Here is a 363-nt window from a genome sequence, read left to right as displayed (position 1 = left end):
AACCATTCATACTTAACTAAATATGTGCATGAATCATGGTAAATATTCCTGATTCAATGTATGTCAAAATCTTGTCATAATTCACGTCAGTTTCGAACTATTTATGAAAAAAGAGAAACCATCTTCGAGAGTGAAAACTATAGGTATGCATAATATAAGCATAAAATGTGGGTCCTTTGCTGGTTTTAACTTTAAAGAATCAAACATAAATAATTTAGAGATTTTATGATTTGCGTTCAAAAGGACTAAAACACGAGGGACTTCAACAATTTATGCATAGCTTCGTATAAGCTATAAAATTTTTAAGAGGTTGGAAATGTTAAAATTTTTTTATTATTGACTTGACCATGATAAATATAATAA

This window comes from Arachis ipaensis, chromosome B02, assembly GCF_000816755.2.
Source record: "Arachis ipaensis cultivar K30076 chromosome B02, Araip1.1, whole genome shotgun sequence".
Classification (NCBI taxonomy): domain Eukaryota; kingdom Viridiplantae; phylum Streptophyta; class Magnoliopsida; order Fabales; family Fabaceae; genus Arachis; species Arachis ipaensis.
This window is presented reverse-complemented; position numbering follows the sequence as displayed.